The sequence below is a fragment of the Loxodonta africana genome, chromosome 20, assembly GCF_030014295.1.
Source record: "Loxodonta africana isolate mLoxAfr1 chromosome 20, mLoxAfr1.hap2, whole genome shotgun sequence".
NCBI classification, from domain to species: domain Eukaryota; kingdom Metazoa; phylum Chordata; class Mammalia; order Proboscidea; family Elephantidae; genus Loxodonta; species Loxodonta africana.
The window spans coordinates 40236973-40259222 of record NC_087361.1 but is presented as its reverse complement, the minus strand read 5'-3'; the positions used below and the strand labels follow the sequence as shown (position 1 = coordinate 40259222).

Genomic DNA, 22250 nt, shown 5'->3' with positions numbered 1-22250 from the left:
TTCATGTGTGTGCATAGATGTATCCGTAGACTTATGTATACACATGTTTGTGTGTGCTGCACATATATTCATATAAATAACAAAGCACACTGGGGCGCACGGTTACAGAGGCTTCCTAGACATATCCAAACAACTCGCACGACTGGTTTACTGGGTTAAAAGACACAGGATCATAGTCTCCGGGGACAACTTAGTCAACTGGTGTAACAAAGTTCATAAAGATAATGTTCTATATCTTAGTTTGGTCAGTAGTGTTTGGGGTCTTAAAAGCTTACAAGTGGCCATCTAAGATATAACTATTGGTTTCTACTCATAGAGCCAGAGGGAATGAAGGAAATCAAAGGCTCAAAGAAGAAACTAATCTGCAAAATTAATAATCCACACAAACCATGGCCTCTTCTAACCTGAGACTGGGAGAACTAGATGGTACCCATATTTCACACCATACACAAAAACAAGTTCAAAATGGATCAAAGACCTAAACATAAAACCTAAAATGTTAAAGACCATAGAAGAAAAAATAAAGACAATGCTAGGGGCTCTAATAAATGGTAAAAATTCAATACAAACCATAACTAACAATGCACAAACATCAGAAGATAATCTAGGTAACTAGGAGCTCCTGAAAATTAAACACTTACGCTCATCAAAAGATTTTACCAAAAGAGTAAAAAGAGAAGCTACAGATTGGGAAAAAATATTTAGCTACAACATCCAACAAGGGTCTAATCTCTAAAATTGATAAAATACTGCAACACCTTGACAATAAAAAGACAAATAATCTGATTAAAAAATGGGCAAAGGATAGGAACAGACACTTCACCAAAGACGACATCCAGGTGGCTAACAGACACATGAGGAAATGTTCACAATCATTAAGCCATTAGAAAAATGCAAATCAAAAGTACACTGAGATACCATCTCATCCCAACATTACTGGCACTAAAAAAAAAAAAAAAAAATGTTGAAGAGGCTTGGAAACTGGAACTCTTGTGCACTGCTCGTGGAAATGTAAAATGGTACAACCAATACAGAAAATGATATGACACGTCCTTAAAAAGCTAGAGATACCATACGATTCAGAACTCTCATTCCTAGGAACATATCCTAGATAAATAAGAGCCATCACATGAACAGACATATGCACACCCACATTCACTGCATTATTCATAATACCAAAAAGATGAAAACAACCTAAATGTCCATCAACAGATAAATGGATAAACAAATTAGGGTACATACACACAATGGAATAGTATGCAATGATAAAGAACTACGACAAATCTGCGAAATATCTCACGACATGGATGAATCTGGAGGGCATTTCGCTGAGTGAAATAAGTCAATCATAAAAGAACAAATACTGTATGGGACCACTATTATACAAACTCAAGAAAAGGTTTACATACAGAAAGAAACAATCTTTGACGGCTACGAGGGAGGGGAAATCACTAACTAGATAGTGGATAAATGTTAACTTTCTTGAAGGGAAAGACAGTATACAATATAGGAGAGGTATGCATAACTTGACCAAGGCAAAGTCATAAAAGCGTCATAGACACATAATCGCCCAGAGGAACTGAGTTACAGGTGTGAGGGATGGGGACTATGGTCGCAGGGGTCATCTAGGTCAACTGGCATAACATAGTTCATAAAGAAAACGTCCTACATCCAACTTCGGTGAGCAGAATCTGGGGTCTTAAAAGCTTGTAAGCGGCCGTGGAAGGTACATCTACTGGTCCTATCCCTTCCAGAGCAAAGAGAATGAAGAAAACCAAAGACATGAGGGAAATATTAGTACAAAGGACTAATGAATGAACCACAAGTACCACAGCCTCCACAAGCCTGTGCTCAGAAGAACTAGGTGGTGCCCAGTTACCACCATCGACAGCAATTACAACTTAGGGCCCTGGAGAGAGAGGGAGAAAAAATGCATATAAAAATTCAAATTCACAAAAAAAGACCAGACTTACAGGTCTAACAGAGACTATGGCCCGAGGACACCCTTTTAACTCACACTGAAGCTACTTCCAGAGTTCACCCTTCGGCCAAAAATAAGACAGGCCTATAAAACAATAACACAGGTAAGGAATGTGCTTCTTAGTTCAGACATGTATACAAGACTAAACAGGCAACACCTGCCCGAAAACAATGACAAGAAGGCAGGAAGAGACAGGAAAAACGGACAGATGGAAACGGAGAACCCGAGGTAGGGGAGAGTGCTGACGCATCACAGGGAGTGCAGCCAATGTTATAAGGTAATCTGAGTAGAAAGTGCTGAATGGGAAAGTAATTTGCTCTGTAAACTTTCAGGTAAAGCATAATTAAAAAAAAAAAAAAACTAGATGGTACCCTGTTGCCACTATCGACCTATCGGTTGTTCTGACCAGAGATAAAACCGAAGGTCTTGGATAGAATGGGAGGAAAATGTAGGTCAAAATTCAAATTTCTAAAAAGACGAGACCTACTGGAACAACAGAGACTAGAGGAACCTCTGAGACTATCACCCTAAGTTAACCTTTGAAGTTGGAACTGAAGCTATTCTGGAGGTCACTTTTCACTCAAACCATAGACTGGCCTATAAAATAAACAGTATCATCTGTGTGAGTAACGTGCTCCATTAAACAATAAACTATATGAGACCAAACAGTCAACGTTTTCCCAAAAGCAAGAAGGAGGTGAACAGAAGCTAGAGCAACGCAATAAACAGTATGGAAATTATGAGAATGCTGACATATTGTGAAAATTGTGACCAATAACATGGAACAATTTATATAAAAATTACTAAATGGGAACCTAACTTGCTGTGTAAACTTACACCTAAAATACAATGAAACATTATTTAAAAAAAAGAGCCCTATGGAGCAGTTCTATTCTGCACACATGGGGTCGCCATGAGCCTGTATTAACTCAACATCAACTAACAATAATAACGACAATTACCCTGCGGGCTTGCTTCATGCACCACAGCCACTCAGGAAGAAGAGTGTAATTTGGGGCCAAAATAGCTGAATTCAAACTCAGCAATCCCCCAGTTTTTAATTTGTGCCTTTGTAAAAATGCACTCATAATATTAACATCTATCTTTACGGATACGATTTTCTTCAAGAGTACTGTGAATTTTCCAACATTATATAAGTTTTCACTAGAACTGAATTTAACCAGATGCTCTAAAAGGTCAGTTTTGTCACACTAATTCAAAGCTACATTAATTCATGCTTGTCACAGTGCCACCTCCACACTGGGAGCTCTCTGTTGGTGGGGCACACATTACCGAATTCTGACAAGTCTTCTGCCAAGGCTTCTTTAAGTCTAAATTTTGATGAAGACAATTCAGAAAGAGGGGAAACACTGTCAATTTCTATTTGTTAATTTACAAAATAATTAATCTATTTTCTTTAAGGCATTTCTTACTAGTCATCCCTTATTTCCCTTCTGAACAATAGCCATCAATCATATTTATTATATGCTGTTTAAAAAGGGGACACCCTGGTGGTGCAGTGGTTAAGTGTTAGCTGCTAACCAAGGGGTCGGCTGTTCGGATCCATCAGGCGCTCCTTGGAAACGCTATGGGGCAGTTCTACTCTGTCCTATAGGGTCGCTATGAGTCGGAATCGACTTGATGGCAACGGGTTTGGTTTTGGTTTAAAAAGACACCTTAAAATTGCATAAACAATTTTGAAATTCATTATCTGTTTAAAAAAAAAAAAAAACTGTTGCTATGAAGTCAATTCTGTTTCATGGTGATCCCGTCTGCTTCAGAGAAGAACTGTGCTCCACAGGGTTTTCAATGACTGTAACCTTACAGTAGCAAATTTGCCAGGCCTTTTTTCCACAGCACCACTGGATGGATGAGACTCTCCAATTTTTCAGTTAGTAGCTGTCATGGATTGAATTGCGTCCCCCAAAATTATGTGTATCAATTTGGCTAGGCCATGATTCCCAGTATTGTTTGATTGTCCACCACTGTGCCATCTGACGTGATTTTCCTATGTCCTGTAAATCCTATCTCTGTGATGTTGATGAGATAGGATTAGTGGCAGTTATGTTAGTGAGGCAGGACTTCATCTACAAGATTGGATTGTGTCTTGAGCCAATCTCTTTCAAGCTATAAAAGAGAGAAGCGAGCAGAAAAGACCACATACCACCAAAAAAGAAGCAGTGGGAGCATAGCGTGTTCTTTGGACTGAGGATCCTGATGCTGAGAAGCTCCTTGACTTGGGGAACACTGATGACCAGTACCTTCCTCCACAGCTGACAGAGAAAAGAATGCCTTCCCCTGGAGTTATGCCCTGAATTTAGACTTGCAGGCTACTAGGCTGTGAGGGAATAAACTCCTCTTAAAAAGCCATCCACTTATGATATTTCTGTTATAGCACCACTAGATGACTAAGACAGTAGCCAAGAGCAAATTATGGCGCTCAAGGACCTAAAACTTCTATTTAGCCACACACAGAAAATTAATCCTGAATGACATATTTGAAAAATAAGTAAAAGTCAAAATAATATATCTTGAGCCAAACAAAAATCCCTACAATCCTTCCGTAAATTGTTAAAAAGAGATAGCTTAAACCCACTACAATGCTGCAAGAGCTGGAAAAAAAAAAGGAAGAATGAAGAAAACTAAAGATACAAGGGAAAGATTAGTCCAAATGACTCGAACGGACCACCTCTTCCACGGCCTCCACCAGACTGAGTCCAGTACAACTAAATGATACCTGGCTACCACCACTGACTGCTCTGACCGGCATCACAAAAGAGGGTCTTGGACAGAGCTGGAGAAAAATGTAGAACAAAATTCTAACTCAAAAAGGAAGACCAGACTTGCTAGCCTGACAGAGACTGGAGAAATCCTGAGAGTATGGCCCCCAACACCCTTTCAGCTAAGTAATGAGGTCACTCCTGAGGCTCACCCTTCAGCCAAAGCTTGGACAGGCTCAAAAAACAAGACTAAAGTGGCACACCAGCCCTGGGGCAGACTAGAAGGCAGGAGGGGACAGGAAAGCTGGTAATAGGGAATCCAAAGTCTAGAAGGGAGTGTGCTGACATGTCGTGGGGTGGTTAACCAGTGTCAGAAAACAAATATGTGTGCTGTCTAATGAGAAACTAGCTTGTTCTGTAAATCTTCATCTGAAGTAAAATTAAAAAAAAAAGAAAAACAAAAAAAAGGCTCCTCCTTGCTGCTAAGTTTACTTAACGATACCAGTTATCTCTTACATGCATAAAAGGTGGAAAATAAACTGTGAGCAAAGCTGCACCATTTCTTGATCTATAAGAGAAAAACAGTTTAATCTAGTCACATCCTGTTTTTCAGGAGAAAAACAATTCTGTTCATCTCAATTTTCCACATAAAAATAGATCTGTTTATTGGTTATGTCTTATGGTGTCAAGTTGGAATAAGCTAACATCGGGATTTAAAACGCACACTGATTCTGTAAATGAACAGTCGCACAAAACAATTTTTTTTCTACTTAATGTCAAAGTTGGCATGACTATCTCATCACATCTATGTTTTCCCTGTGATAACCTCACATTTTCTTAAGTATAAGCTCAAACATCTAATGCACCATGAACCACCTATTTCAAATCAATGCACTGTTCTCCGTTACGCAGTTCCACCATTTGGACCTGACGCTGACATTCAGCGCTGAGTGGTGACCTAGAAGAGGCCCTAAACGCTAAGCTTATGCTGCAGGGACCTGCCTCCTCCCCCACCCCCCACCCCATAAATACGAACATATTATAGCAAACTAAAGGATAAATAATCCAAAGTTCTAATTCTCCGCAATGGTTAGTCCGACACTGTGTTTAAAGTAATAAATTCCAACAAAACAAAAAAACAAATTATTAGCCATTATATGATCATTTTCACTGGCCCTAAAGTAATCTGAACACAAAGAGGCTATCAATAGTAAGAAAATGTTAATCAAGTTGAAGTCAACAGACTGAGCGGAAAAAAAAAAAAAGCCTGGTTCCATTCAAGACCACTGATACTCAGGCACAACCATAACTTTAAACCACATTCAAGTACACCACTTAAAGATGACAAATGGACACAAACTCTCTGCACCTCTTCCTTGAAATCTGAGGCTGACCTTGCTCTGAGCAACGTGGCATGAGTGTGCTGTCATGTGAACTTCGAGTCTAGGTCTCAAGAGCCCTTGGCCTTCTCAGGCCACAGACACCGTGTGAGCCAACCACAGAAAAGAGAACTGCCCGACATGCGGCCACCCTGGGATACCGAGCCCCAGTCCAGGCCAGCCGTCAGGAGCCCCAGGAGTGAGCCTAGAACTTTCCACCTCAGCCTAGCATAAACTGCCAACCTGCAGAATCATAAATAACACAATTTTTGTTTTTAAATCTGTAGAATTTGGGTTGGTTTGTTATACAGCAGAGACTGATCCTACACCATCCAAATCCATGGATTCAGCCCAAATGGACTACTCTTTTGTAATCGTTACCTGCCATCAAGTCAGCCCCCAACTTGTGGCAAGCCCATTCACAATGGAACAGAAGGCCACTGCTCCTGTGGCACCCCCATGTGACTGGCTGCAGATTAAAAAAAAAAAAAAACTTTTTTTTTTTTTTTTTGGGCCCTTGTTATTCACTGGGTTTTCACTGGCTAATTTCCCAAAGTAGATCATCAGGCCTTTCTTCCTTGGTCTAGAAGCTCCACCGAAACCTGCTCAGCCTCATAACAACACACAAGTCAGATGGCGTCCGTGCATGAAGGGCACTGGCTAGGAACAGAACCTGGGTCACCCACATGGAAGGCAAAAATATTACCACTAAACCACTACTTGCCCTCTTATTATCCCCCGAAAGGTCCATACTACTCCTGTCTCCATTTCATGTCCACTATTCTATTAAAAGAGAGCCTTGGCAGTGCAATGGTTAAGCCCACCCCTGGCAATCTGTTTCTGTAATGATTACAGCCTAGAAAACCCTATGGGGCAGTTCTGCTTTGTCACATGGGGTCGCTATGAGTTGAACATAGACTCAATGGCACCTAACAATACCACTCTATTTATAACTATATGGTTTGATATTTATGTGTAAAATCTGAAATGCTTCTCCTGAATAATTACTTCATCCTTTGAATAAATAACTTCCTACCATTCCTACCTAATAAACCCAGTTGCACTCCGACCTCATTCACTAAGGTGTTCTTCTATCTCTCCAGCCTGCAATGGTGTTTCTTTCCTTCTTTCTATGAATGCTCACAGTACCTTTACTTTCTACTATCTGAATCATCCATTCAGCATTTAGCATATTACCCTGTATTTTTTCTTTTTAATTTTATTGTTAAGCTGACTTAGGTGGGCTCCAGAGTTTTATCACATTTCCTAGATGTTGATGAACTTATCTTTTTTCAGTAATACCTTATATTTTTAAACGATTTTTTAAATATACATAGCCATACCAATTATGCCATTGGCTCCATTAAAAAACCAAAAACCAAACCTATTGCCGATTCCAATGCACAGCGACCCTGTAGGTCAGAGTAGAACTGCCCCACAGGGTTTCCAAGGAGCGGCTGGTGGATTTGAACTGCGGACCTTTTGGTTAGCAGCTAAAGCTCTTAACCCTTAGCCACAATGCCACCAGGACACCAGCTCCATTAGACAAAAAAAAAAAAATCTGTTGCCCTTGAGTCGATTCAAACTTACAGTGACCCTACAGGACAGAGTAGAACTGCCCTATACGGTTTCTGAGGAGCGCCTGGTATATTCAAACCGCTGCCCTTTTGGTTAGCAGCTGTAGCTCTTAACCACTATACCACCAGGGTTTCCAGCTCCATTAGGTAGATACTGTGGGTACCTCTATCTTCTATTGTCCTATTGTAATTCCTTGCACACAGTAGATGAGAATTGGTAATTGGATTAAAAATTTGACCGTTTGAAAATATTCTTTCAAAAAAGGAAAAAAAAAAAAAAAGTACTAACCTGCCACATAAAGAAGTTGGTGGATTTTTCTTGCTACTTCAAAAACTCCTAATACAACTATTTGTTGCCTGTATTTAATTGGCCTCGGTATTAATACTTTACGGATCAAGTAATAGAAGTACACTCCATGATAAAAATTCCATTTCAAAATGAATTAAGACATAGCCTAAAAACGTACAAGGTGAAAACATCCAACTGAGGATAAAAAACTGCTAAAAGTAACAATTAAAACTTCCTGGTTACTGTGTGCTTCTAGGGTTTTTATTTTGTACAAGTCAAATATAAAGTTAAATGTCATCAATCATACAATCTAAATGCAGAAAAGTTCTAATCCTTCCAATTCATGCTTTCAGTGCTTTTACTACACAGTCAGAATAAAACCCAACTTCAATTTCAAGATACCATTTTCATTCTTCCTTGGTCAATACATAAAGATTACTTTTATTTTAAAAGACTGACTTAAGAATAGTCATATACGTGTGTGTATAAAAATGACCTAGAAAGATACTGTATATGCCCAGTAAACAGCAGTTACTTTCAATAACTGATATTTTAACAGAGCCGATTGCTCATTTCTGTTTTATACTGATATTTTCTTAATATGTGTATCGGTTAAGAAATTTTAAACAGATTTTTAAATGGCTTTCAGTGTACCTTTTATTTAAAAAAAATGTTTAAAAGATTCAACTACTCTCTACTGTGTTGCACTAGAAATGAATTAAAATCTTAAAGACGGGACAAAACAGTTATTGGGCTTCCTACCAACACTTAATGGCCTCTTTTCACAGAGGTAGAGTTTTTCAAGTGCTCAAGTACGCAAGAGTCACAAAGTGGATAAGACAAAAGGCGGACAATTGGTTTTTATTCAGTGTCTCTGGGGATTCTTTCTTATTACTACCCAATTTTAGTTACTCAGCAAATGAGTGATACTTTTTTTTACTTGCAAACTCCTTGCAAGTTCAAACATGGTCTGAAAACTAAGTAGTAAATCTCAATTTTATTCACTTACATTGAGCGTGATGAAACACAATCGAGCCACAAGTATTTGCAGGACCCATTTTAGTTAAGTGCTCAGCAGTGGATTATATAAATAAACAAACTGAATCACATGCCATTTTGGCAGTGACTGAAATAACATCCCCCATGTTTCTGCTTGCCTTTTTTTTTTTTAATCTCCAAATTCCAAATCGCTTGGATCTGTAGAGTTTCTCTTTTGCCCAGACTGACTTCTATGTGAGCATCAACATGACAGCAGCTCATAAAAGAGTATTTTAGCCCTTGATGGTGCCACTTCTCACAGTGAATATTTTTATATTTTAATTAGGCTTACAGTATCATTTTCTAAATTTATTTTATTTTTGTTGTTATTGTTGAGAACATACACAGCAAAACAAACATCAATTGACAAGTTTTAAATATAGAGTTTAGTAACACTGCTTACATTCCTCGAGTTGTGCAACCATTCTCACCCTCCTTTTCTGAGCTGTTGTCTCCCGTTCACATAAACTCACTGCCCCCTAAGGTTCCTATCTGATCTTTCAAGCTGCTGGTATCAGTCTGATCCCACATACACTCATGCGTCCTTAAGGTCTACAATATATTCTGTGAAACTGGATGTTGTATGGACACCATACTTATATAAGGCAGTCCCAGGTTCCATTCCCAAGTCTGTCGTTAAGTCAGATTTGTACGAAAGTCAAATTCAGTTAGTAAAATGTTTGTCTTAGCATATAATGTACTTTTCTAGGCATAAAAAACATTAAAGAAACAATTCCATATGCACTAAAACATCTTTAACGTAACAACAAGGCCCTAATTAATGTTTTGACGTGCTCTTAATCACTGCACCCAGGAATTCCCAAACATTACCCCTGGTGGCACTGTGGTTAAGAGCTCAGCTGCCAACCAAAAAGTCAGTAGATGCAATCCACCAGCAGCTCTTTGGAAACCCTTTGGGGCCATTCTATTTCGTCCCATAGGGTTGCTATGAGTTGGAATCAACTCGATGGCATCGAGTTTATTCTCTACTAATTAAGCTAAATTATTGTTTGGTTTTAAGAACTGAAGAGGTATTTTTGGTTTTAGGTTTAAAGGTTATCTCAGGGCAATAGTTTCAGGCGTTCATCCAGCCTCCATGGCTCCACAAAGTCTGAAGTCCATGAGAATTTGAAATTCTCTTCTGCATTTCTCCCCCTTTTCATCAGAATTCTTCTACAGAGTCTTTGATCAAAATGTTCAGTAATGGTAGCTGGGCACCATCCAGTTCTTCTGGTCTCATGGCCAAGGAGGCAGTTGTTCAGAGAGGCAATCAGCCACACACTGCATTTACTCCTCCTATTTCTGACTCTCCTCCTTCTGTTGTTCCAGGTGAATAGAGGCCAATTGTTGTGCCATGGATAGCAGCTTGCAAGCTTTTAAGACTCCATGCACTACATAATATTAGGAAGTAAACAGAAGCACCACACTCATTATTGGGCCTATGAACTGAGATGTTCCATGAAACCATGACCTTAACCTCCAAACCAAGAAACCACATCCCAGGAGGTGTTTAATCGGCACTGGGTAAGCAGCCTCAGCAGCTACTCTTTTTTTTTTTTTTGGTCTGTTATAAATATATCTGTCATACAACTTTTGTCAATTCAACTTTTTACAGGTATACAATTTACTGACAACACTCACGATAATCCACTATGCATAAAATACCATTTTTAAAGTGAAGGAAGAAGGCCAATGAACAGACAATGTAACAGACTCCATTAGGAATCATTTCGTGGGGAGGACGGTGGCCATGTCTAGGTGTTTCCCATCTGATGCTGGCTTTCCTTGGAGTCCCTGGGTGGCATAAACAATGAAGCGCTCAGCTACCAACCAAAAGGTTGCAAGTGTAAGTCCACCTAGAGGCACCTCGGAAGAGAGGCCTGGTGACGTAATTCCAAAATTCAGCCATTGAAACCCTTATGGAGCACAGTTCTAGTCTGATATATGGGGATGTCATCGTTTGGAGTCAACTCCATAGCAACTTTTTTGTTTTGTTTTGTTTTAAGAAGGTCTGTTGCTACCCTAAGCATGGAGCACATAGAACTGGAAATAATAGAAGAACCTGTTCCTCTAGAAGGGAGGCAATGCTTTGAACTGATGGCCTGCCTCCATTTCTTTCATTTTATTTTTCACGTTATACTATATTAACCCAGATGGTCTATCAAAAAACCCAACCCAACCCAGTGCCATCGAGTCGATGGCCTACAGCTATCATACTCTTCCGCTAATATTAAAATCAGGAGTCCCTGGGTGGCACAAGCAGTTAAGTGCTTGACTACTAGCTGAAAGGCTGGTGGTTTGAACCCACCCAGAGGCCTTAGAAGACAGGCCTGACGATCTGCTTCTGAAAGGTCACAGCCTTGAAAACCCTGTGCAACAATTCTACTCTGCACATATGGGGTCGCCATGAGTTGGAATCAATTCGACAGCAGCTAACAACAACAATCTTAAAATCACAGGAGTTAGAAAATGCTCATGGAACTTTACAGTTAACGAAGAAAAAAAGTAAACATGTGAGAATTTTAAAGAACATTTTGAGGAACACCTTAGAAAAAGGTAGAGAACAAAACAGCAACGGAGGAGAGGACATACATTTAACTATAAGATTCTTAAGTTACGTTTGCAAAAAACATCAAATAATTGCTCCAGACAAGAACCATCAATGGATGCTGAAAAATTAGTGGGTCAAAGTATAAGGAGAAAAAGGATATTTACACAGTCTCAAAGTATCTTCCCACAAGACACAGTAAGTACAGGAAAAGTAGTAACTTTATGATGGAAAAATCCGGCAGACACCACTTCAACCAAATGACTGAAGTTGCCGTTCTCAGAAGAAATGGACAATCACGTATTTTCTGATAGGATGCTCTGAAAAAAACATACTACTTCTACGTATTCTTATTAACAATGAATAACCTGACTTTAGGCTTCAGACAAGTCCAAAATGAGGGATAATATGCAAAATAAATTGGCTGGCATGCTTCAGTCTTGAGGTCATAAAAGACTAGAAAATTCTGCAAAACTATTTCAGAATGAAGGAGATAAAAGAAACAGAAGAGCTAAATCCCAGATGTTATCCTGGATTGGATCCTGAACCAGAAAAAGGACATATGACAAGTGGATAAATTTGAATCAGATCTGTACATTAGATAATAGTACGGATCAATGTTAAACTCCTGATTTTGATCACTGTACTGTGGTCATGTAAGATGTTTCACATTTGGGGAAATTCTGGTACTATTTTTGTAACTTTTTCATTAAGTCAAACTATTTTATTTTAAAAGGAAATGTTAAAAATTAAAAAAAAAAATTTTTCATACAGTGTAAGCAGCACACACAAAGATAAATCCTTGCACAAAATGTAAAGGGGAGAGGTAACATTTTCCAATATACAAGCCTTCCAAGTCATGAGAAAAACAGTCAAATCTGAGAGAAAAACCAAAGGTACAGAGTAGCAGTTCATAGCAAAAGAAATGTACATAGCCAAAAACCAGTGTGAAGACACTCAACCATACTCATGACTAGAGAAATATAAATTAAAGCAATGTGGTCACTATAATTCTCATCTCTAAGAATGGCAGGGTCAAAGTTTAATAAAGGCCATGTTTGGCAAAAGTGTTGGAAACTGACACTCCCATACATGGAGAATAAATTAGTACAGCATATTCTCAACACAACGGGCCCCCAAAAAACCAAACCCATTGCCGTCAAGTCAATTCCAACTCATAGCGACCCCACAGGACAGAGAGGAACTGCCCCACAGGGTTTCCAAGGAGCGCCTGGTGGATCTGAACTGCCCACCTTTTGGTTAGCAGATGTACCAATTAACCACTACACCACCAGGGTTTCCAAACGCAATGGAAAAACGTGTGAAATATTAATGTGCAAACCCACTTCTGGAAATTGAGGTTGAACCCTCACAATAGCTCCTGTGCGGTAGGATATTATTCACTGAAGCACTATATGATAGGAAAACATCTGAAAACAACCCAAACATCCAACAAGAGGCAGGAAATTTAGGGTGAGAAATCCAAGCTCCTCTACTTGAAGCTACAGCAAATATTCGAGGCCTGAACCAGTCTCCTTCAGCAAAAAGACCTTACTAAAATTTGGCTCCTGGGTGGTAAAATCAACTTCCTCACACATTACTAGGAATACATTGTCACCTCCAGCTTTTATTCCATTCAGTTGACAGAAACAATCATCTGATCAAACTGGAACTTTCAAAAAGAAGATGACTTTTTTTTGACTGCTTGCAGCTTTCATGGGAGTGATGCAGTTTTTCATCATGGCGGAGGAATGCTGGTTGACTAGACATGAGACTAATGCACCCAAAAACTCAAGAAGATTTAAACATATTGGGAATTCACAAAACAATGGAAAGAATGTGTTTCTCAATCTGCAGCCAAAAAGACAAGCTACCTGCGAACTGCTAAGGAGGAAAAACAATTGATATATACATTAATTTGCTGAGGTGTACAAGATTTATACTTACTGTCTATTTGCAAGCCAGGCATTGTGCAAGGGGCTTTACATTTATTATTTCATTTAATCCTCACAAAACCTGTGAAACAGGCACAGACAATGAAGCCGAGGAACTGTTTCTCTTGTGAAATCCAGGTTAATTGCTGAATAACACCAGCTCTTTAGTCCAGACTAATGTGGAGGGAGAAGAGGGAAGAGAAGATAACGAAGGCACTGATGCAAGAAAAATGAGGAAATGAGGTAAGAAAATTCAAGAAAAAGAGAAAAAAAAAAAAAACTGTTCAGGTTAATGTAGTTGTCCTTAGTTGACACTGAGTTAGCTCCAACTCAGCGCGACCCTATGTACAAGGGAAGCAAATGCTGCTCGGCCCTGTGCCGTCTTCAGCATCGTTGGTATCCTTGAGTCCACTGTTGTGGCCACTGTGTGCTTGGAGTGCCTTCCAACCTAGGGGGCTCATCTTCCAGCATATTCAGACAATATTCTGCTGTGATCCATAGGGTTTTCACTGGCTAATTTTCTGAAGTAGATCATCAAGCCTTTCTTCCAAGTCTTAGTCTGCAAGCTCTGCTGAAACCTGTCCATCACCGAGTGACCCCACTGGCATTTGCAGTACCAGTGGCATAACTTCCAGCATCACAGCAACACTCAAACCACTACACTACAACAAACTGACAGACCAGTGGTGGGTTCAGGTAATGGTGTGTCTCAGTAGGTCCCTTAAGAATCCAAAATGAGGAAAGCACAAACCACCAACAGTTATAAAGCTGGGCTAGAAAAGACCTTATAGTACAAGAATCTAAGAAGAAACTTACAGTACAAGAAAATAGGATGGTAATTTTAAAGTTGGACCCACATACTTGATTTTGAGGCACGGAGAAGAGTGATAGCAAACTGTGATTGGTTTGTTCGCAGTCTAACCCCAAATTTCTTCTCTGGATTTCCTATCTCAGTGACCAACCACTATCACCTTCAGCAACCAATCCCTGCCTAAGACCAAGCACGTAAGAAATGGCTGCATCACCAATCTACTTGCACAAACCTGGAAATAAAACTAAAGAGAGGGGCAGCTATGAATGTTCACTTCTTTTCTTTCAAAAAAAAAAAAAAATTCCAATGTCCTGTTAGTTCTGCCTTTTCAATTATCCCAAATCCAACCATTTTTGTCTAAGTCCAGACCACTATTATCTCTTGAGGTCTAAGCCTGCTGACTTCCCTGCACCCGCTCTTCCTCATTCCAACCCATTTTCTATACTTCACCCAGAGCATTCTTTCTACAATTTTTTTAATACCAAAAACAAACAAACAAAAAACAATAATGTCATTGCCATGCCTGAAAACCTCTGGTGGCTCCCCACCAATTCAGACACTTTCATTCTCCTTTCAAAGCCCTTTATGATCAAAAGCTTCCCTAACGCCAGTCTCTTACTTTGACTTGCTTACTTTGGATATGTCATTAGGAAAAACCAATCACCAGAAAAGGACATCATGGTTGATAAAGCGTAGGGTCAGTTAAAACGAGTGAAGCCCTCAATAAGACGGAGGGACTCAACAGCCAGAACTCAAACATACTGATTGGGAAGATGGCACAGAACCAGAAAACGTGTATACATAAGGTCGCCATGAGCTGGAGCTAACTCCACTGGCAACTAAGTAGTCTTTTACCGCTCTCCACCTTCATATTGTAGGATTCAGCCAATTCTTCATCTTTCCTCCCACTGAGTCTTTACATGTATTACGGAACCTCCTTCCCAGATCCCTCACACCTTCTTGGCTAACTTCTGCTACTTCGGTCTCAGTTCAGAGTCACTTCCTCTAGAAAACATTACTTGGGCCCAAATATTAACTGAATCAGAAATCTTCTATGTACTCCCCGGACAACTGATGATGCCTCCATCACAAGCACTTATTGAAATTGCTTCTTTACTGTGTGTCCTTCCTTCCCCTGTCCCCAGTGAACACATCTGACTTTCAGACAAAGACCACGCCCATCTTGATCATCATTGGTTTCCCTCGGTCTAGCAAAATTTCAGGTACTCCGCTAGCATTCAACAAACATTTGCCAAATGAAGGAAGGAAAGTTTTCTGCTGTTTTATTCCTGAGGAGATGAAACACAAGAGTGTTCTGAAACATATTTTCTATGTTTTTCTCTATACTAGCAAGATACAACATGTGAAGTCTGGCCAGTGATGGTTTATGCGCAGGATTTTTAAGACCATGTCTGACGAAAGAATGGAGGCAGTGACAGGTGAGGTCTTTTCACTTGGGTGTAAAGACAATGCCACATCGCCAGTTCCATCTGAGTCAATTCTGATTTACGTGTGTGTCAGAACAGAACTGTGCTCCATTGGGTTTTCAATGGCTGACTTTTTGGAAGATCATCAGGTCTCTCTTCTGAGGAGCCTCAGGGTGGATTTGAACCTCCAATCATTTGGTTAGCAGCTGGGTGCATTAGCCATTTGTACCACCTAGGGACTGTGGTGCAAAGAGGAGCTATGAATTAGGAGATAGGCAACTAACTACATGAACTGCTTGAGGCCTAAGCAATCAAGACCATGCTTCAACACAACAGAATAAAACAGCAATCAAGCAACTGTGGATACTCAGAGGTAAGCAGGTCACAGTTCCGAGATATGAAAGGGATTCAAAGAGAAACACAGTTCAACTAGAGTCCAAGGAAGAGGAGGCAAAGAAAGCTCACAGGCACGAGCACCTCTGTATAAAAGAATCCACCAGAAACAAAAGATGGTACATTTCAGAACAGTGCAGGAAAATAACAAGATGAAATGCAGCTGAAGTTAGGCGAGACTAAGGTATTCCTCTAATAAAGATGGAACAACAGTAAAAAAAAATCCTGGTCTGGGACCAATCAGAGAACAAACATCAGAGGAAGCACTAAGGGGGAACAGTCTCATGCTTGTGCATACTTGTCCTTATGTCTGAAATATCCATCTTTCCCTCTGCTCCACCTTCTCCCACTAGAGGACCTCTAGCTTTTTATCAAAGTACATTTTTTAAATCTGTTACCTCCAATCTGAGGCTTTCCTTGATCTCCACAGGATGCATTAGTTGCGTCCTCTCCTGTATTACACAATATGTTCCTTTCCTAGAGTTGCTTACATGTCCCTACCCTTAAGCACAGAAGACCTTGCTGGTTCTGTGGTAGATTTCTCATCCTCCATGTAGGAGACCTGGGTTCAATTCCCAGCTAACGAATCTCAAATGCAGCTACTACTCACCTATCAGTGGATGCTTGCATGTTGTTATGATGCTGAACAGGTTACAACGGAACTTTCAGTCTAGGATGGACTAAGAAGAAAGGCCTGGCAAGGTACTTCCAAAAATCAGCCAATGGAAAAACCCTATGGATCACAATGTTCCGATCTCATTGTGCATGGGGTCGCCATGAGTCAGGGCTTACTCAACGGCAGCTAGCAACAACCCTTAAGCACACTTGTACTCACTCAACAGGGTCTCAGTGGCTCATCTCTGTTGCAGGTGGCCCAAACCTTATTCAACAAAAAGCTCAGGACTTAGTGTTGGACAAAACTGCTGAACATCAAGTGGTGGCTGAGAGCTCAGAGTAGAAGAAAAGTAAAGGAGCTATATGGAAGAGGAGTGGTAACGGGAAAGGAGGCCAAGTAGCCCTTGTGGGGAAAGTACAGGAAGGAGAGCCAACAGGGAGAACAATCGAACAGGAGGTAGAGCTTAGAGGGAGTTGTGCCAGCTTGGTCATGTGTTGATGGAGCCAAGGCTGAATATCTACTATTTTAATATTCATATACAAGAAATGTAAGCAAATCTGGCAAGAAATTAACCTGCCTGCTACTTCATACATAGTTAACATGAAAGAAGTATGTTGTTTTAAAAAACCTTAATTTGTGGACACTCTAAAATCACAACTGCAGATGAAGAAAAGTTGCCTGTATCATCAGTTATCTCTAGGACAATATGGAAACCCAGGTGGTGCAGCGGTTAAGAGCTACAGCTGCTAACCAAAAAGTCGGAAGTTTGAATCCACCGGCTGCTCCTTGGAAATTCTATGGGGCAGTTCTATTCTGTCCTACAAAAGAAAACAATTACACTTTTTTTTTTTACATGGTTTTTCTCTCAGAATATCTAGAGTCATTCCAAAGATATTAACAAAACGGAAAAAATTTAGAAATAAAAATGAAAGGAATTTAAATTTACATTCCAAAAGTCTTGCATGTGTCTTTGGTTTCTTACAAAGGCGTATGTTATGATGACTTTATCATCAATTGTTCTGTATTTATTTCATATTGAGCTTTTTAAGAAATGTCAAAGAATGTACAAAGGGTTACTATTTTAAATAGAGAATATACATTCAATAGTATTGCTGAGTTCTGTTAACAGAATTCAGGAACCTTATAATAAAAATGCAATAATAATAGCAAAAATGATTCACTAGAGCAATTTAAAAAAAAAAATTAGACAAATCGGGAAGTAATATGTTTAAGGGATTGACAAATACAATTTGTTTGACCTAATACTGCAGATATCTGGGTTAGTAAGTAAGCAAGTCACTGGGTATTCCAAATGCTGTACAAAAACACAACCACCATGTTATCTGTCTCCTTTGCCCTGCAGTACAGTAAATTACTTATATGGCCCTTCTAGCCAGTCTTTGTAACTCCTGCCGAACGACTGGGTAGCACTGTGCCCATATGTGCTCATGGTCCACCAAGGGGATTAGATAGCCTGCTAATAATGTAAATAAGGTGCATGGCACTCTTGTGGGGGGTATGACCATGCAAATAAAGTGTATGGAACCCCAACGAGGGGAATGAGCCCTCCCAGACGCAAACAGGGGGGACCCTCATGACCTTCAAGAAAGAAGAACCAGGAGTGGAGTACGTCCTTTGCACCTGGAATCCCTGTGCTGAGAAGCTTCTGGAACCAGGAGACTGAGAAAGAGAGAGAGATATGTAACACTGAAGACGGGGAGAAGTGGCAGCAGAGGAATTGCGGTAGCAGAGGCAGCAGAACCAGAAGAATGGCAGGAGATAGCGCCGTGGGTGTGCTGACCCACGGAGCGAGAGAGCTCAGCGCCTTCAGACTGAGGCTCCCTGGAGGAGTGGTGTGCCTCCAGGCACTTGCTCATCGAGCTATAAGAGCTTTGGAACACTTGCCCAAGCAGGGCAGAGGCCTGGCCAAGGGGCCAAGGGGCTGATAGGCCAAGAAACAGGGAGAGGCTTGCATGAGGCATTGCTGAGAGAAGGCTGTCCTGATGGAAGAACTGTACCCTGAGCTTTCCTGAACCTGAATTGTAATCTGTTGTTTCCCTGGTAAACTCCATAACTGGGAATATGGTCTGTGAGGTGTGTGTGGCCACTGCAATGAATTACTGAACCCAGCAGAGAAGTAGAGAATGCTATTGGAGGGATGGTTAGCGTCAGAATTGGTAAAGATTGGATAAGAGGTATAACTGGCCTCTGCCTTATGGGAATCAGCCTGGAGCTGCTGATGCCGATGATGATTCTCTCTAGCCCTTTGGAAGTTAGAGAAGGAAGTCTGGATGCCGCCACCACTGCCATTTTTACAGCTGGCATCAGAAGTGGGACTTGTTGCAATGGCCTCCAGACTCATGGAAGCATGGGACTTTGTAAGAGAAAGAAGAAAGCAGCATGGAAAGTGAAACTTTTGATTCTTAGATTGTTACTGTGGTTGCCATCTGTAATGGCTAAAAGGAAAAGTGAGAGATGTTATGCTACCGCTGAGGGAAGAAAAGCAGCATCTCCTGCCATTCTTCTGGTCCTGCTGGCTCTGCTACCGTAATTTCTCTGCTGCCACTTCTCGCCATCTTCAGGCTCAGGTTAAGGGCCAGGCCGGTTAAATGAGATGACTAATAGGTGGCAAAGGTTTTCTGGTCTCACCCAGCCAGAGGCCCGAGGCCATACACACATGAATGGGAAGACAGTCAAGGGGTGGAGAAGATGAAATTGGAATGTTTTTAAAGAGCTTTGTGTTTATTTGAATGTACCATGGATACTGAATGTATCTCCTATCTAGTGCTGTAAAGCAAATCTAAACGTATGATAGAAATAAATATTGGGTATTACAGATTACACACAGCGTGTAACTCCACCTTCAGCCAATACTTGACTGGATATGCTAAAATGGGAACCAGGATTTGCCTGAAGAAACACAGGGCTTTTTTTTCAAGCCAGTAGCCCAGTGTACAGAGTACTGAGGACTTAGGTGGAAAACCTCAGCCTCATCCAGGAAATTTTCATATGAAAAGATAGGCAGACCTACCCAGGACTGCTGAGAGAACAGATTTACATCTGAAGGAAGGACCCACATAAAAAAAATGACTGTTTGCTTTTTAAATTTCAAGCAAGCAGTTTGCCTTTGGGTGCACAAGGCAAGAAAAGTCAGCGCCTCTCAGAAAATCCCCCTTCCAGGACTCCAAATTAAAGGGAGTCAGCAAGTAGACAGCCTGGTATGCTCATTTATGGTGGTCACCTAGGTCTACTTGATGAGTGGAAGTGGAGGAGGAAGAGCAATGAAGAGATGGACTGAGTTTGGACATATTCCATTGGCACTTGCTGACCTAGCCCACACAAGCTAGGGATGAGAAAGAGGGAGAAAGGGCTGGCTGGTCTGAAGTGAATGGAGTTGTGTGGACTCCTGAGCTTACGGATGGTATCCACTGACCTAGCCCATGGGGGCTAGAGATGAGAGACAGAGGAAGGGGCTGGTTGATCTGAAGTGCCAGAGGTGCAAAGACTTCTGAGCTTATGGCTGGCACCCACTGACCTAGCTTGGATGGCTATGGATGAGCTAACCACATCTCGACAGAATGAAGAGAGAGATGTTCGACACCAAGAGCTGGTGTAAACTGCTGCAATTTGACGGCCTGCTCTGCACCGGACTTTGTTCGTGGATGCAGGTGCAAGTCCCACCTGGAACAGAAGATTCTTCAAGGAACATGCTTGTCTCTTCAGAGTACTGGTTTGACAAGGATTGGCAATTTAAAGATTGGCTATCTAAAATGGGGGGAGATAAAGGCATAAAGTGGCTGGCTTACATGCTTTTGTGAGTATGCTTATACCCAAAATGAGCAGACAATGGACAATCCCACTGAATACATTCCTCTTTTCCTGACGTGTCTGGGCAAGAGAGGGTGGGGGAAGATGCTGATAGGATTATATAATTCGGTTATCTGTACTGACTGCTAACAGGGTTAATTGTGATTGTAAAAACTAACTGTAGAAGCAATAACTGTGAAAGAGTGGACTAAGGAGGAGGTACTGCTGGACTGAAGTATGGTGGCCAAACCTAAAGTCCTTTAAAGGTTTTGCTATGCTGATACCTCGAGAGGCTCAGAGCAAAGGAATAATCTTCTCTCAGTTAAAATGTTATCACTGGCCAGAGAGAGTGAAGCCAAGATGACTTTTGGAGAATACAACCAGATCAGAAGGATACCAGCAGCAGACGTGAATGGCTGGTACTTGAGTAACCTCACCCTGGAGTAGGACTCTTTGCCCCACAGAAGGACCAACTGTTAATGACTGTTTTGGACTGCTAAAATGATTGGGAAGGGGCAGTTAATCCTTCAAGTATGAAAGGGCCAATGGCTGGAAGAGCCAGAGGGTGGGCTGCCGTGCAAGGAATTACTTAACATGGCCCTTCTAGCCATAGTCTCTGTAACTCCCACCAAATGACTGGGAGGGAGTATGCAAATGAGGTGCTTGTGGCCCATCAAGGGGATAAGGGTAGCTTGTTAATAATGTAATAACTCCGGCCTGTGGCCCATCTCACCAGCAAGTTGCTTTGGGATTGGCAATATTTGAAAATCACCTAAATAGTGAGTATTCCCGTTTCTAGAAAAGAAAAACACTTTCAATATGTTAATATTAGTTTAACTGCTCCACTTGGGCCTTTAAATATTACTGGGGAGAGAAGAAAACAATTACAGGGTAGAAATTATGCTCTTTGCAGTCTTAAGAGTTTGAGTTGTTTAATTCCCACGTGTGTTACTCAGTATAACATGTTAATTTGTACTTAGAGCCAAGAAAATTAATAGTTACAGTCAGATAAATTCATAACAATGATTAATGACATAGTATACTTATTTGCTTTTCTACATAGTCCTTTTATATCAATTCTCAGCTCCCCTTCCCCAATGAGTTAAAAAAAAAAAAAAAAAAAGCAGGTGCCCAGATAAAAACTGGGATAAAACCAAAATCAAACCCATCGTCAGCAAGTTGATTCTGACTCACAGCAACCCTACCAGACAGAGCAGAACCGCCCCATAGTGTTTTTCCAAGACTGTAATATTTATGGGAGCAAACTGCCACATCTTTCTCCCACCAAACTGGAATAAGGATGGGAAATCATCATCTTAACAATAAACAGCAACTGACAATGAGTGTTCACTATGCGCCAATCACTTTTCCAAATATTTTATACATACTCTTTCAATTTTCATAACTCTAAGAGGGAAGTATTAATAGTATTAATATTATTCCCATTTATGGTACAATAATGAAGCAGAAACACTGTGGAGTTAAATACGGTGCTCAATATCTTAAGCTACTAAGGAAGCAAGATACAGATCTAGGCAGACTGGCTCCCAAGCCACATTCACCCTGTAAGAAGTCACCAGCGAACACCCTGGATGGAGATTTCATTTTTAAAATCACTGCAAAGCGCGGTGAGTACGTTATTAGAAACTCATGGGCATTGCCTTATTCCTTTCCTATACTAAATTTCTAAACAGCATGGTACGCAGCCCATGGTTCAAGAGTTTGGTTGA

The 22250-nt window shown here is 40.6% G+C and overlaps 1 protein-coding gene across 2 annotated transcripts in view; it reads right to left on the bottom strand.

Annotated features, from left to right (window-relative positions):
- The window catches only part of CXADR (CXADR Ig-like cell adhesion molecule), a 115882-nt gene that overhangs the window by 46412 nt on the left and 47220 nt on the right, over window positions 1-22250 (bottom strand). The gene's annotated exons all lie outside the window — the stretch shown is intronic.